The sequence below is a fragment of the Arachis ipaensis genome, chromosome B8 (genome assembly GCF_059453495.1).
Source record: "Arachis ipaensis isolate K30076 ecotype BB chromosome B8, ASM5945349v1, whole genome shotgun sequence".
Lineage (NCBI taxonomy): Eukaryota > Viridiplantae > Streptophyta > Magnoliopsida > Fabales > Fabaceae > Arachis > Arachis ipaensis.
Window position 1 is genome coordinate 20,624,616 of NC_142443.1, and position 16,218 is coordinate 20,640,833.

Consider the following 16,218-nt stretch of genomic DNA (forward strand, 5'->3'; position numbering starts at 1 on the left):
CTAAGATCCTAATCTGTGCCAGATGAGATTGAATATGCTTGTGACTATGATTGCAACCACTCCATAGCCAAGAAAATGATGGTACATGTTAAGTTTAAGTTGATTTTGGGTATATAAATAATGACAAACATTTAAGTGGGTTGAAAGCCCAGTATTGTTTAATGTATGTTTTATTGTGGTAGGCCTATAACTCTTCTCACTGCCAAACAATGAAGCTGGTCTATCCACTTGGTTATTCAAGAAACAACACAGCTCAAGACTAGCATATGCTTCGGCCATGTAAAAGAGCCAATGTTCCTCATAGCACCGTTCAGCAAAATAAATGGTTATGTATGTGCTAAAAGCAAATGAGGACAGCTGGACAAAAGTAAGGATAAGTGTGGCTCTGTAAAAGTAAAGAAGTACAGCTGCTACACCCCACTAACCTAAGGACATCAGCAGAGCACCACTTTGGATCGTGGTTGAGCAAAACACAAACGAGCAAAGAGCGCAGTAGCAGCTGGGGCTATGGAGAAGGATGAAAAAGGAGTGCATGCCAAGGAAGAAAACCAAGCCAAGGACCACAGAGGTAGTGGACAAGCTCCTCGGATTGCAGAGGTAGTGGAGCATGTGGAAGAAAATGACTGCATGCCAGCAGTGACAGCTCCAACGAGCAGCTGGTACAAGGAAATAAAAGAGGCAGAAATTCAAGGCAAAGTGAAGATATATAAGAGGCCTCATTCCATCATTTCAAATTAAGAAAAAGAGAGCACACATTTAGAGCACCTTCTCAAACATGGAGCTGGAATCTTTTTCTTCTACTCGAGTTTAATTTCTGATCTTTGTGTTATGGTTGTCTTGTGTCATTTTCTGTTTTGAAAAGGCAAATATTGAGAGGTTGAAAAGCCAAGAAAGAAAAAGCATGAGTGATGCAGAATAGCCACTGATTTCTGATGTATTGAGTTGTTGAACTAGGATTAGTTCCCCTTTGCCAAGTTGGGTGAGCACTTGGTGAGTCTAAATCTGTTTAGATTCTCCTTCCTAGTTGGATCAGCACTATGGGAAGCTAAGCTTTGGTATTGAAAGTTTAGGGATAGATACTAGTTGAATTAGGGAGATATTCAATAGTATTGGTGTATGTAATCTGTGAATGATTAGTGAAAATTCTACCATGATTCGTGGTGGAGACTAGACGTAGGATTCATTGCTCAAAGAATCCGAACCAGGATACAGGCTGGTCTTCATCTTCTCTTCCCTACTCTTTACTGATTCTGCGTATGAGATAAAATGAAATAATCTCCTGAAATTCAAACTACTGCTAAAACAGAATTTGAAACTTTAAGTTTTAAGCTAACTTGATTCAACTCCTTCTCAAATTCAACTAGACCCATCAGTACATATTCCAACATTTCCTATAATCATCACTAAGCTTGGGCTTTAACCGAAATGCCAACATCTGAAAATGCACAAAATTCACTACACTAGATTAATATGCTTCAATACAAAATATACAGGGTTGAGACATAGACATAGCGTAACCGGATATGGACTCGTCTAAAGGTGGTGACAAAATTGGTCGAACTCGTTGGGTCGACCAGCTAAATCCATCCATAAAGCCAAAACTTTCGGTTTTGGTGGGACAGATTGGCCTACCGAACTAGATTATTTATTTATTTATTTTAAAAAATGTGAGTAGTACAAAAAAATATATAAGAATATTAAAAATTAGGATTTTTAAACACTCTCCTTTTACTTTTTTCTTTTATATTCTTTTTGGTTATTTTTCTTTTTCACACACTGATTTATTCTGTTTTTATAATTAAACTAGTGTCTGTATCTATGGTCTCTATCTATTCTTAATATATAAAAGTAGGTACATAGGTTTACCCACATTGCTTCTAAGTTATTTCTCTTCTTCTACTAACGTCATGTCAGTACCAACGCTTACTTGGCAAAATTTTAGAATCCACCACTCAAATCTTGCCAAATCAACTTTTATTTTCACATAAAAAAAAAACAAAAAAACAACTAAAAAATACAATAAAAACCAACAAATTAACTTTTTTCAAATCAATCCTAATTTCTAAAACAACAAAAATACAAATTAACATTTACCCTAACAAAAAGCTCTCAAAAGCAAAGAACTTATTACCTTTCTCAAACCATCACCCTTTTAGCACATCTCTGTACCAAGATCCTATTTCCTCCATCCTCTTCCGGTCCCATCCTATTTCCTCCATCCTCTTCTAGTCCCATGAGCCATTGTTTTTTCCTCAAAACAAATTGTACATCGCGATGTGCCACCAACGTAAGAAATTTGTCTCAGGTATCATCCTAAATATTTTCAACTTTGCCGTTTACTCTTCTCATTGTTCAATATCATTTTCAATAGCCCTATTTATTTGTTATAAATAATAACATTTTAATTGTGAACTCATTGCAAGTAGCACAAGTTTATGTATTCCTCTTTTGTAAATGGTTATGTCCAACACTCACAACCAAAATTAATGTGCATTTAAAATTATTGCTCCCTATATACTATCGATTGCAATATTTCATCATCAAATTATAAATTGTTATTTTACATGTGGAGTACTTCTTCCACAATTTACATTTACGTGTTCCTCTTTTTCAAATTGTTATTCCACATGTGCAGTATTGCTTTCACAATTTACTTAGAATGGATTATCATTCTTTGACCATGTCTTATTCTCTTTGTTGTAGAAGGATTTGCAGTGGTAATGACAGACCCGAAGAGTTAATACCCAAAATTGTTAGATGAAAATCAACCAATCACTATTTAGTAAAATGTTTTAAAAAAATTAAAACAAAAAACTCTTATCTATTATTATTCAATTGAAACATCAAGTACTAATTAAATGCAATAAACATACATTAAAAGTGTCATAATAATAATTATTATAAAAAATTTCAGTTACAAATATTCAAATTCTACAACTTATACATATTAAGACTCTTACTACTCTTCATTTCTTAATCTCTTGTACTAATTGTCAAAAATTCCTTAAATTTAATATAACATTTTTATATATTTTTCATTCTCATTCATTTATTTTTTTCATTATTTACAAACAAAAAAACCGCAAGAAAAGACAAAGTGTAGCCATTAATACAAATCAAAAAATGAAAAAAAAAAAAGAAAATGCAGTTTTGTATAACTCTAATATAAATAACCTATGTCTTTTTTAAAAATAAATAAATTCTAAATCTATATATAATATGTTCTCTAAAATATTTTTAATATAATATTTATTAAAATATACTATATAGTATAAATGATTTACCTCTCTGCTCATTGCGCGAATCTCACTCTAGTTTTTGTATAATAACAAATATCTGAACAGATAAAATAGAAACGATAATAATAGTGTAAATCATTTGTGTTAATATTTCATTTTATTGTCTCTAAATGAAACCCTTAAATCACCCTAAATAATTATTTACCATAATATATCATTATCCTGAAATTCTATTGGTTAAATCTGCATAAAAATTAGCTTCATCCAGCATACTACTATATATGTGCATGCATAACTTTATTAAGATATAAATTGTAGAAATCAATTTATAGAGAGAAAAGAGGAATATTACTTGGAGTTTACTAAATGTGAAAATGAGAATGCCAAAGGTTCGATGAGTGTGGAAGGTGTAATACTTTGAAGATCTTCCAAGACTAAGCCCAATAGCCCAACCAGCAGTTCCAATTAGAAAACCAGTTAATTGGAAACCAACGTGGATATTGAACCAAATTTTGTCCCAAGAAAATGGAAACAATCTGAAGTACCGAGCTATTTTACTCCTATTGTAGTTGTCACAGCTCAAAATGAGTCATGATTGGCGTTCAAAAAAATAATTTCATAGTAAGCCTAATAGACTCAAATATAAGTTGACTAAGAAAGTTATAAATATTTTACAAATTCTAAAATAAATAATTATACATTTTTAACAAAAATTAAAATAATTAAGAATGGTTGGATCTTGTCTGTGATATATGAAGCATATATATCTAAGAACTCGACAAAAAATAGATACTCATTGCAGTTCGTTACTCTTAAATAAAAAGTCTCACATAGTCAAGTTTTTGTTCCTGAAAAAATATTTTTAGAAAAACAAAGTGAGTTTTGCAACTCAGCAAGTAGATAATATATCTATAATCGACATGAGACTATATAAATATTATTATCAAAGTAATTTTAATTAGAAAATAATAGTTAATAATAATAAGTAAATCAATAAGGGAATTTTCGTATAGAAATCAAATCAAAAGTCCACACATGGACGACTCCACCTCTATGGGTAGCCATTTTCTCTTATGTGTCCTAATAGAATAACAAATCTATCGTGTGGCCTACACGTTAGGCTAGCAACACCCCTGCTAGCTGGAGTGAGTCAGATGCATCTAAGTTAACGTTATAACTGCCGATAACTATAGTTTTCTAATACGAACCTCACAAACTAATTTAAAACATATAGTTTCAAATACAAATTATAATAAATCTTTAATCTTTCAAATATATAAGGTATCAAATCAAATCAAATCAAATAATACTTTCTCATTAGAAATCTTTTCCAATCATACTTTTTCAATCATAAGAACATATTTCACAATTTCAAAGTAAGTGAATGCCAACAAATACTTCAATGCTTCAAAAGTATATATTTTAGTAAAATCAAATATTCTAAAATAATATAAATGTCACAACCCAAAATGAACCACGACTGGCACTCAAGGAAATAATCCTCTGGCAAGCCTAACAGATTCGAATATAAAATAAATAAAAATGTTACAAATATTTTGAATAAATTTACAGTTTCTAGAATGAATAAATACATATTTTAAACAAAAATAAAATAAATAAATATAGAGGGATCCTGCCTGTGACATATGGAGCAGATGACGTCTAAAAACTCAACAAAGAACAGATACCCATTGCAGATCATTACCCTTGAATAGAAATGCTCATATAATCAAATATTTACTCCTGAAAAATATTTTTAGAAAACGGAGTGAGTTTTGCAACTCAGTGACTAGACAGTACATCTATAATTCACATGAGACCATCTAAACATTATTATGAAAATAATTTTAGTTAGAAATAATAATTTATATGAATAAGTGAATCAATAAGAGAGTCCTCATACAGAAATCAAATCAAATAGTCCACACTTGGGCGGCTCCACCTCTAAGGGTAGCCCTTTCCTCTAGTGTGTCCGTGCGGAATAACAGATCCAACGTGTGGCATACACGTTAGGCTAGCAACGTCCCTGCTAGTTGAGATCTGAGCCAGATGCATCTAAGTTAACGTCATAACTGCCATTAACTACGATTTTCTAGTCAGAGTCTCCCAAACCAATCCAAACCAAATCATTTATAACAAATCTCTAATAATTATAACATATTACTAAATTTCCATAGTAAATAAAATATATATATAAGAATGCATACTAAAATTTAATTAAAATTTAATAAAGTCAAATAAGAAAACATGTATGTTTTACAAAATATATAAATATCGTCTCGTGTGTATTTTTATAAAATTGTAAGTTTCACAAATCAATATTTATTTCAAAAATTTAAAAATCACAATAATAAAATATTTTCAAACTCCAAAATTGATGATTCAACAAAAACAATTATAGATATAATATCCACTCACAGCAACCACAATTTTGACAGTTCCGGCAGAATATAGTGATACTAAAATGGAGGTATCAACTATTGAAATTAAGATAAAAACATGCAGAGAAATAGGGTGTTAAGCAAAGCATGAATGGAAGCATTACGAACAGAAGGTTCGGTGTCGGAACGAAAAGGATGGTGCAGCAGCTTGTCTTCTCCGGTGATAATTCCAACAAACCCAACAGAACCAAGAACATCATAAGCAAACACAGGGTTGCTACAGAGCAAATAAGGTTCAGAGGTGGTGATTGTGGTAACTAGAAACGATTAACTCACCAGGAACAACGACGGCAACCAAGAATTCCGGCGACGACGACAACCCCTTTTTCCTCTCCCTCGGTCATGTTCTGTCTCATCGCTCCCCTTCCTCTCGCGTGGAGTAGCACCAGCGACGGCCAGGGTTCGACAGTGGTCACTCCCTCAACGACGGCGGCTATGGAAGCTTGGCGACGGTGATAGGACGCGGCATCGGTGGCAGAACAACTCCGTCGAAGCCTCTGTCTCCCTCACGCGCAACTTTCTCTCTTCCTCGCGTCAGGGTCTCTCTCGGTCACTCCTCCACCTCCACTCTGCAACAACGGCGACGATGGTCTTCCCGGCGCCTTCTCCTCCATCCCCTCCCTCTCTTCTCCTTCCTCTTCTTCCCCGTTTTTCCCTTCTCTGTTTCTCCATCTCTCTTTATCGCTTCTGTACATGGGGGTGGTGGGGGTGTATTTGATAGAGTGTTAGTGGGTTTAATTTGGGAATTAGGGTTAGGGTTTGGTAAAAGAAATAAAGGTAGTATAGGAATTTTGATAAAATTGGAGGGTTGGATAGTAATAAAAGAAATCAAATGTCAAAGGGTTTAAAATTAAAAAAAAAATCAGGACATTACATTCTACCCCCTTATAAAAATTTTTGCCCTAAAAAATTAATATAGTATACAAAATGTTATGTGGTTTTAACACTTTAACAAATATGAGAAAGAATTTTAATGGGGTGCAAAAGTTACAAAGTAGGTTTGTATTAAAACGACGCGGTTGACCTTCATCTGCTCTCATTCCGTTGACAACTCAAACATACATAGCACTTTTCACTTTGTTCATCATTTCCAAAGTACATTCGAACGTTAATCATCAGGACTAACCTTTCAAGTTGTACCAAAATCTCCTTAATTTCCTCCTCATAACACTCTTGCTTCATAATCTTCTTATGACGTCGCACACTTACAAGTTTCACCTTCCGAGCCTACGAGTCGTGTCCTAAAAACTAACGTATCGCTTGCTATATCTAGGAATTGCACGTGACACTGAAACAAGCTCAAGTTTACTCAAACGGATACAAAACTTATGAAGCGAAGAGCAAACATCATAGATGGCGTTCGCAAGAACTTGGAAGGATGTATAAAATTGCAATTAAGCTGTACAAAAACAATAAAGTGTGCCAGAAAGAGTCAATCACATCCTAATAAGGAAATCTGAATCAAGAAACTTTGATAGAAGCAATAAAAGAAGGATGGAGTATTAAATCGAAACAAATTCAAGCTGAATAGAAAGAGCAACTAGCTCAGACGAGATGACCATTAAAGTCGATGGCAATGTTCACGAAGGTTTAAGAGAATGATTAGGAACACAATCAAGTAGGGATATGCATAAGCAAAAGGACAAAATCAACAACAGAGAAAGCAAAGTAAAACATAAATTAAAAATATGACAAAACAATTTAAAATAGCCAACTTGACAGTCATAAAAATTGAAAACAGTGTCACAAAAATCAGTATACTTCCTTTCCCGTTCTATAGAAACCTTCAACGAAGTGCCTTTAGATGATTATCACGACCTTGGATATTAAGTAACTATGTCATTAATAGATAGATTATGTAAAACATGACGGAAGAATATAAGCAATCATCTCATTATCCTCTAAGCCAACATTTACATGTACATCTAACTTATTATCATTGTAAAATACACTCAAATATTTTCATATGATCACACAGTTATGACTTAATTTACAAATAAAGCACATATAAGATAATGAAAACAAAACTAAAATTTGACGTGATTGCAATTAACTTAAACAAAAGCAAAGAACTTATTACCTTTCTCAAACCATCACCCTTTTAGCACATCTCTGTATCAAGATCCTATTTCCTCCATCCTCTTCCGGTCCCATCCTATTTCCTCCATCCTCTTCTAGTCCCATGAGCCATTGTTTTTTCCTCAAAACAAATTGTACATCGCGATGTGCCGCCAACGTAAGAAATTTGTCTCAGGTATCATCCTAAATATTTTCAACTTTGCCGTTTACTCTTCTCATTGTTCAATATCATTTTCAATAGCCCTATTTATTTGTTATAAATAATAACATTTTAATTGTGAACTCATTGCAAATAGCACAAGTTTATGTATTCCTCTTTTGTAAATGGTTATGTCCAACACTCACAACCAAAATTAATGTGCATTTAAAATTATTGCTCCCTATATACTATCGATTGCAATATTTCATCATCAAATTATAAATTGTTATTTTACATGTGGAGTACTTCTTCCACAATTTACATTTACGTGTTCCTCTTTTTCAAATTGTTATTCCACATGTGCAGTATTGCTTTCACAATTTACTTAGAATGGATTATCATTCTTTGACCATGTCTTATTCTCTTTGTTGTAGAAGGATTTGCAGTGGTAATGACAGACCCGAAGAGTTAATACCCAAAATTGTTAGATGAAAATCAACCAATCACTATTTAGTAAAATGTTTTAAAAAAATTAAAACAAAAAACTCTTATCTATTATTATTCAATTGAAACATCAAGTACTAATTAAATGCAATAAACATACATTAAAAGTGTCATAATAATAATTATTATAAAAAATTTCAGTTACAAATATTCAAATTCTACAACTTATACATATTAAGACTCTTACTACTCTTCATTTCTTAATCTCTTGTACTAATTGTCAAAAATTCCTTAAATTTAATATAACATTTTTATATATTTTTCATTCTCATTCATTTATTTTTTTCATTATTTACAAACAAAAAAACCGCAAGAAAAGACAAAGTGTAGCCATTAATACAAATCAAAAAATGAAAAAAAAAAAAAAAGAAAATGCAGTTTTGTATAACTCTAATATAAATAACCTATGTCTTTTTTAAAAATAAATAAATTCTAAATCTATTTATAATATGTTCTCTAAAATATTTTTAATATAATATTTATTAAAATATACTATATAGTATAAATGATTTACCTCTCTGCTCATTGCGCGAGTCTCACTCTAGTTTTTGTATAATAACAAATATCTGAACAGATAAAATAGAAACGATAATAATAGTGTAAATCATTTGTGTTAATATTTCATTTTATTGTCTCTAAATGAAACCCTTAAATCACCCTAAATAATTATTTACCATAATATATCATTATCCTGAAATTCTATTGGTTAAATCTGCATAAAAATTAGCTTCATCCAGCATACTACTATATATGTGCATGCATAACTTTATTAAGATATAAATTGTAGAAATCAATTTATAGAGAGAAAAGAGGAATATTACTTGGAGTTTACTAAATGTGAAAATGAGAATGCCAAAGGTTCGATGAGTGTGGAAGGTGTAATACTTTGAAGATCTTCCAAGACTAAGCCCAATAGCCCAACCAGCAGTTCCAATTAGAAAACCAGTTAATTGGAAACCAACGTGGATATTGAACCAAATTTTGTCCCAAGAAAATGGAAACAATCTGAAGTACCGAGCTATTTTACTCCTATTGTAGTTGTCACAGCTCAAAATGAGTCATGATCGGCGTTCAAAAAAATAATTTCATAGTAAGCCTAATAGACTCAAATATAAGTTGACTAAGAAAGTTATAAATATTTTACAAATTCTAAAATAAATAATTATACATTTTTAACAAAAATTAAAATAATTAAGAATGGTTGGATCTTGTCTGTGATATATGAAGCATATATATCTAAGAACTCGACAAAAAATAGATACTCATTGCAGTTCGTTACTCTTAAATAGAAAGTCTCACATAGTCAAGTTTTTGTTCCTGAAAAAATATTTTTAGAAAAACAAAGTGAGTTTTGCAACTCAGCAAGTAGATAATATATCTATAATCGACATGAGACTATATAAATATTATTATCAAAGTAATTTTAATTAGAAAATAATAGTTAATAATAATAAGTAAATCAATAAGGGAATTTTCGTATAGAAATCAAATCAAAAGTCCACACATGGACGACTCCACCTCTATGGGTAGCCATTTTCTCTTATGTGTCCTAATAGAATAACAAATCTATCGTGTGGCCTACACGGGAGGCTAGCAACACCCCTGCTAGCTGGAGTGAGTCAGATGCATCTAAGTTAACGTTATAACTGCCGATAACTATAGTTTTCTAATACGAACCTCACAAACTAATTTAAAACATATAGTTTCAAATACAAATTATAATAAATCTTTAATCTTTCAAATATATAAGGTATCAAATCAAATCAAATCAAATAATACTTTCTCATTAGAAATCTTTTCCAATCATACTTTTTCAATCATAAGAACATATTTCACAATTTCAAAGTAAGTGAATGCCAACAAATACTTCAATGCTTCAAAAGTATATATTTTAGTAAAATCAAATATTCTAAAATAATATAAATGTCACAACCCAAAATGAACCACGACTGGCACTCAAGGAAATAATCCTCTGGCAAGCCTAACAGATTCGAATATAAAATAAATAAAAATGTTACAAATATTTTGAATAAATTTACAGTTTCTAGAATGAATAAATACAGATTTTAAACAAAAATAAAATAAATAAATATAGAGGGATCCTACCTGTGACATATGGAGCAGATGACGTCTAAAAACTCAACAAAGAACAGATACCCATTGCAGATCATTACCCTTGAATAGAAATGCTCATATAATCAAATATTTACTCCTGAAAAATATTTTTAGAAAACGGAGTGAGTTTTGCAACTCAGTGACTAGACAGTACATCTATAATTCACATGAGACCATCTAAACATTATTATGAAAATAATTTTAGTTAGAAATAATAATTTATATGAATAAGTGAATCAATAAGGGAGTCCTCATACAGAAATCAAATCAAATAGTCCACACTTGGGCGGCTCCACCTCTAAGGGTAACCCTTTCCTCTAGTGTGTCCGTGCGGAATAACAGATCCAACGTGTGGCATACACGTTAGGCTAGCAACGTCCCTGCTAGTTGAGGTCTGAGCCAGATGCATCTAAGTTAACGTCATAACTGCCATTAACTACGATTTTCTAGTCAGAGTCTCCCAAACCAATCCAAACCAAATCATTTATAACAAATCTCTAATAATTATAACATATTACTAAATTTCCATAGTAAATAAAATATATATATAAGAATGCATACTAAAATTTAATTAAAATTTAATAAAGTCAAATAAGAAAACATGTATGTTTTACAAAATATATAAATATCGTCTCGTGTGTATTTTTATAAAATTGTAAGTTTCACAAATCAATATTTATTTCAAAAATTCAAAAATCACAATAATAAAATATTTTCAAACTCCAAAATTGATGATTCAACAAAAACAATTATAGATATAATATCCACTCACAGCAACCACAATTTTGACAGTTCCGGCAGAATATAGTGATACTAAAATGGAGGTATCAACTATTGAAATTAAGATAAAAACATGCATAGAAATAGGGTGTTAAGCAAAGCATGAATGGAAGCATTACGAACAGAAGGTTCGGTGTCGGAACGAAAAGGATGGTGCAGCAGCTTGTCTTCTCCGGTGATAATTCCAACAAACCCAACAGAACCAAGAACATCATAAGCAAACACAGGGTTGCTACAGAGCAAATAAGGTTCAGAGGTGGTGATTGTGGTAACTAGAAACGATTAACTCACCAGGAACAACGACGGCAACCAAGAATTCCGGCGACGACGACAACCCCTTTTTCCTCTCCCTCGGTCATGTTCTGTCTCATCGCTCCCCTTCCTCTCGCGTGGAGTAGCACCAGCGACGGCCAGGGTTCGACAGTGGTCACTCCCTCAACGACGGCGGCTATGGAAGCTTGGCGACGGTGATAGGACGCGGCATCGGTGGCAGAACAACTCCGTCGAAGCCTCTGTCTCCCTCACGCGCAACTTTCTCTCTTCCTCGCGTCAGGGTCTCTCTCGGTCACTCCTCCACCTCCACTCTGCAACAACGGCGACGATGGTCTTCCCGGCGCCTTCTCCTCCATCCCCTCCCTCTCTTCTCCTTCCTCTTCTTCCCCGTTTTTCCCTTCTCTGTTTCTCCATCTCTCTTTATCGCTTCTGTACATGGGGGTGGTGGGGGTGTATTTGATAGAGTGTTAGTGGGTTTAATTTGGGAATTAGGGTTAGGGTTTGGTAAAAGAAATAAAGGTAGTATAGGAATTTTGATAAAATTGGAGGGTTGGATAGTAATAAAAGAAATCAAATGTCAAAGGGTTTAAAATTAAAAAAAAAATCAGGACATTACATTCTACCCCCTTATAAAAATTTTTGCCCTAAAAAATTAATATAGTATACAAAATGTTATGTGGTTTTAACACTTTAACAAATATGAGAAAGAATTTTAATGGGGTGCAAAAGTTACAAAGTAGGTTTGTATTAAAACGACGCGGTTGACCTTCATCTGCTCTCATTCCGTTGACAACTCAAACATACATAGCACTTTTCACTTTGTTCATCATTTCCAAAGTACATTCGAACGTTAATCATCAGGACTAACCTTTCAAGTTGTACCAAAATCTCCTTAATTTCCTCCTCATAACACTCTTGCTTCATAATCTTCTTATGACGTCGCACACTTACAAGTTTCACCTTCCGAGCCTACGAGTCGTGTCCTAAAAACTAACGTATCGCTTGCTATATCTAGGAATTGCACGTGACACTGAAACAAGCTCAAGTTTACTCAAACGGATACAAAACTTATGAAGCGAAGAGCAAACATCATAGATGGCGTTCGCAAGAACTTGGAAGGATGTATAAAATTGCAATTAAGCTGTACAAAAACAATAAAGTTTGCCAGAAAGAGTCAATCACATCCTAATAAGGAAATCTGAATCAAGAAACTTTGATAGAAGCAATAAAAGAAGGATGGAGTATTAAATCGAAACAAATTCAAGCTGAATAGAAAGAGCAACTAGCTCAGACGAGATGACCATTAAAGTCGATGGCAATGTTCACGAAGGTTTAAGAGAATGATTAGGAACACAATCAAGTAGGGATATGCATAAGCAAAAGGACAAAATCAACAACAGAGAAAGCAAAGTAAAACATAAATTAAAAATATGACAAAACAATTTAAAATAGCCAACTTGACAGTCATAAAAATTGAAAACAGTGTCACAAAAATCAGTATACTTCCTTTCCCGTTCTATAGAAACCTTCAACGAAGTGCCTTTAGATGATTATCACGACCTTGGATATTAAGTAACTATGTCATTAATAGATAGATTATGTAAAACATGACGGAAGAATATAAGCAATCATCTCATTATCCTCTAAGCCAACATTTACATGTACATCTAACTTATTATCATTGTAAAATACACTCAAATATTTTCATATGATCACACAGTTATGACTTAATTTACAAATAAAGCACATATAAGATAATGAAAACAAAACTAAAATTTGACGTGATTGCAATTAACTTAAACTAACATTAGTTATAATAACTGCTACTTTTTATTTTGTCTAAATCTTTAAACGTAATTTAGCTTTCAATATAATTCAAGCACATAGCAAAAGAATTTAATGAAATTGAAGTAATAAGACTAGAGTTTTATTTAAAACTGGTTTCATTTCGAAATTCAAAATGGAGAATTTCCAATAGAGGAAACAAGTTGTTGTTGTGTTGAGCATTCTACAGAAAATTCAGATTTGACATCCATAATTCAAAAATTCACCATAAATCATAAATTTAATGAAAAAGTCTCAAATTCACCAGTCCAGCTCCCTATATTCCCAAGCTTAATCCAGACTTAGTCCTACGCAATTCCGATCATCATAGAATTAGTTATAGATTTTCAAAGTTTCTAACTTCATTTAAAATAGTGCAGAAAATCATATCCAACGGTTTAACTTTAAAAAAATCATAACTAATATTCCAGTTAATACGAACCCTTCAAAATTGAATCTCAGCAATCATACTCATTATAGATTATTTAGCTCTTAATTTCTTATCGTTTCAAACACTATTGAGTTACTGGTTCACTTTCAAAGTTGCCATTTGACTTCCAAAACTCAGATTTTCAGCAAGTAGTTCAACATTTTGAGATTCAATCCTTTAAATATTTTCTAAACTCAATTCCAATCAAGCACCAAGTCCACCACCATTACAATAAAGAAATAACCAGCTCAACAGTAACAAATTCAATATAATCCATCAAGCTCAGAGTTCTCAGCAATCACTCATCAACAATTCACAATTCACACATAATCAATCAACTTCACAAAATCCACAGATTCAATCAATCCACAGCCACAATTCAACATCCATATAGCCAATCAACTAATCACAACAATTAAACCTATTTGTAATTACTCAATAAACTTTATGGGCATTCTTAAGTTAAAATCATATAAGTTAAACCCCCTACATATGCAACAATTCAAGGTTTAAACCAGAACATGGTTAACTTGCACAAGGTAAAGTAACTTCAAGCAAAATGCTTTTTCGGATCATAAATTTGGAACTAGGAAACAGCTGAAAATCAATAAATGGATTAGGAACTTGTGAGTAAAGGGTCTTCAATGAAAATCCAAACAAGCAAAGCATTGCAAAAGTGCGAGGGTAAAACTTGCATTGATTAAAAGTTTAAAACAAAGGTCTATAAAGGAAGGAAGCTTGAACATTCAAAGCACTTTCCCATAAACTAAATAATATTACAATATTAAAAAATCAAACAAATAAAATACACAAAAAGAGAGAACTAACCAACAAGTATAAGTTCAAAACTTTTGGAAGGTATTGAAAACAATGCTCAACTCACGTGTTGAAAAACAACAAAGAATCTTAGACTTCAGAACATGATTGAAAAACAAATGAAGGAGGAAAGAAAGACCCTTATTCAGAATTCAATGCAATATTCAGTACACAATAAACTAAATTGGTTTGAGTTGTTTTTCACAACAAGGTAAGGGTATTAATCCAAAGCAGCATCAACCAGTAGGAAAACGAAAAAGGAAGAGAAAAAAAAAAGAAAGCATGGGTTTTGAAAAAGTGATTACTACATAGAAATGTCTATTCATAAAAATTCATGCCCCCTAATATACATGCTATTTTGAGTCATTTTACCATGAAAAATATGAAGTGCTGTCAGTAATTGAACAGAAACAAAATGAGTCAAAAATTGAAATCTAAAAATTTCAGAATTAAAGGAACCCTAAGATTGAAAAGGGAAGAACTTGAAGGTTCCCAAAAGAAATAGTGCCCTTGAAAGAAAAGCCACGTTCAACAAACAAAGCCATAGCAGAATAGATTATCAAACAAAAAAAAAGTTCAACCAAACTTTCAGATCAGAAAAGATCTTCAATTCAACTAACAGATCATAAAAAAAAATTTGCTGCACCTAAACAGAGAAAATTATAATTCCAATCTAGCAAACAAGAATAACATTCCATGCATATATTTGTCACAGAGTTCTTCTACCTAAGCAACCGAATAACAGTTTTTAAAATTATTGATTCGAAAGAAAGAATCACGAGTGGTTCAAAATTATGTTAACTTCAAAGATCATCAACATGAGAAGAACAAACTTGTTTTATCGAAATCCAAAACAAAGCATCTCAATCAGCAGCTAAGTGAATCCACAATCCACAAATCCAAATACTGTTCTATGAGAGGAATAAGATAATAATTTATAGCAAAAACATACCAAATCTTCTAGATAATGGATGAAATCTTGAAATCAGAAACCATAGAAAACAACATGAAGATGAAGAAGATTAAAGCAAATATTCACAAAAGCGAGGAAGATTAGAACTCGCTACAAGGCAGGAATTGCGAACCGGAACCGAAACTAAAGTCATTGCAAAAGCATGTTCAAGAAAAGCTACCAAATAATAACTGAAGGATGGGTACAAAGAAGAGAAAAGAGGTGGCAAAAATCGACAGATGACTCATGATGACAAGAACCAAAAGACAAGAATGACAAAAAGAAAAGGATGACATTCCTATAGGCCTCTGATAGTGCCACAATTTGTACAAATAAGCGCGCTTCTATTTATACAATTGTGATCCTACCATAGGACACTTGCTCCATATTACACAGATTAAACCTAAGCTCTGATACCACTCTGTCACAGCCCAAAATGAGCCACGACTGACGCTCAGGGAAATAGTCTTCTGGCAAACCTAACAGATTCGAATATAAAATAAATACAAATGTTACAAAAATTTTGAATAAATCTACAGTTTCTAGAATGAATAAATACAAATTTTAAACAAAAATAAAATAAATAAATATAGAGGGATCCTGCCTGTGACATATGGAGCAGATGA

The 16,218-nt window shown here is 32.4% G+C and overlaps 1 pseudogene; it reads right to left on the bottom strand.

Annotated features, from left to right (window-relative positions):
- The window catches only part of LOC148547394 (cytochrome b561 and DOMON domain-containing protein At5g35735-like), a 26,725-nt pseudogene continuing 10,507 nt past the window's right edge, over window positions 1–16,218 (bottom strand).